Raw genomic sequence first — 2,066 nt, 5'->3', positions numbered from 1 at the left:
GACCCGTGTCGTTTTACTGCAACGTTAGACGCCGCTTATGCGATATAAGAGTCGATGCACCTTCCACGTTTTTCTGCATGCCCGGGAGAATAGCCTTATTTTGCGCTGATATAACGGCGATTAAAGCGTTTGCCTCCGCGTTTCTTTTGCTGGCTACCAATTAACCACGGCTATGGGTATGCGAAGAAAACATCGGGAAGATCGCACGATCTCCCACGGTCGAAACAAGAAGGCAACATTGTCGTGAAACCGGAAGACTACGGGGTCCTGGGTAATCGAGGAATCTCCATGAACGATAAATTTACACCGCTTTGCTTAAACGATGGTCGATACTCCAATTCGATCCACGATAAATCTGTGGCATCTGAAGAATTTTTAGTGATCGACTATATCCTTTGTTTCTATGTACCTTGCGAGATGATAAGATAAATTTTGATTGGGTATTTGGAAACATGATCCATATATAGTGACGGGAATAAGGGGAAATTTGTAAAATAAGAAGCACCTGCACAAGAACAATATAATTTTACAAAATGGGTTTAAACACGGGACGACACGGATCGGGAGACAAGACGTATCGGATCACTCGAATAATAGGAGTTGCCTCGCTGTTTATTCGTTCGTATAATAGGAGCTAGTTTTCATATAGTTAGGTTTTGCTCATTCGTTCCAATCATTAGTTTTATTCATTCGTCTGGGTACGAGTGGAAACAGTAATAAATAATTGTTGAATACTAAAAGCGAAACATTAATTCGTATAAGCGATATATCGCGTGATTGGGAGTCGAATAATAGAAGTTCAGAAACATATTCGGTAAACCGGATACTATGATGACATTAATTCTGATAAACCAATTTTGGATAGAGACAGTTGTAATGTATTGTTCTATGAATCGAAAAGAATTCGTTGCCTTTTTTATAAATAGAGCAAGCGTAATATGGAACAATAAGAATACACCAGAAAAATAAATGATAATATTAGTTTCGGAAGCTCTGACAGAATGAAAGGAATGAAACTTTTCATTCGTATAAAAGACAAAAGAAGTTCGTGCAAACAGCAAGCATTCGACTCTAGTCTCAGCTGAATGAACCAAATATGACACATTTTTTAGTATGCCGCAAAATTTTAGTAATCAGTTTATGCATACCATAAGATGAAGAAGATTGAAAATCGCTGTTCTACGCTATAAAAATACGCCTATACTCTATAATCTATAGCAGATTTAAGGCTTACACATTTACCGTATCAAACGCAACTCGAACTTCCGATAACCAATCAAATAGACATCAACCTCCCCTCGCAATCTCCTAAAGCGATGCATTAAACCCGTCTGGTCCCTCATAAAGGGATAACGAAACGGGGCATTATTTTTAGCGGTGAAAGGAGGAGGAAAACGAAAGAGGGAGAAAGGGGGAGAGCGAGAGAGTGCTTCTTTCAGCCCTTGTCCGCGTGACGCGACGGCGCGGCGCGGCGACGGCGGCGGCGGCGTAATCCAGAAATCAGATTAAATGTCGGATATCCTGCACGGGGGACGAACTCCCTTTCCCGTGCAGTTTGTGAACAGCAGGAAGCTCCAGTCATTACCTCGCTTGGCAGGGCCCCTCGCGCGTATCCTCCGCGACACACTCCGATTCACACATTCAAAAAGTCACAGTATGTTGCACACGCACACTTGCCAGTCACTGTGCATCGACCATGCAAACACGTGAAACGACCAGCTCGTAAATACATACAAACGCATCACAGAGAGCCAGAATAGGCGCGCCTATCCCGTGTTTCCCTGGAATTTCATATATTCCATCGATTGATTTTTGACGCCGCTGGAAGTGCTGTCATCGGATGATTTGCCTTGACGTTAGAACGTGCATTTTGAAATTTATTACGTACAGTACATTATAGTGGTTACTAGCGATTACAATGATTCTATATGTACATAATAACAATACGTAATATATAACATATAATGTAGTTTTTTATGCATTTATAGGAAATTTGAAAGTGCACAATTGCACAGAATACAAAAGAGCAAAGTATAGTGCTTTCTATAATACTTAGTAAGTAAAAA

This window comes from Bombus impatiens, unplaced genomic scaffold, assembly GCF_000188095.3.
Source record: "Bombus impatiens unplaced genomic scaffold, BIMP_2.2 scf_0257, whole genome shotgun sequence".
Taxonomy (NCBI): domain Eukaryota; kingdom Metazoa; phylum Arthropoda; class Insecta; order Hymenoptera; family Apidae; genus Bombus; species Bombus impatiens.
Note: the sequence above shows the minus strand (reverse complement) of the source record.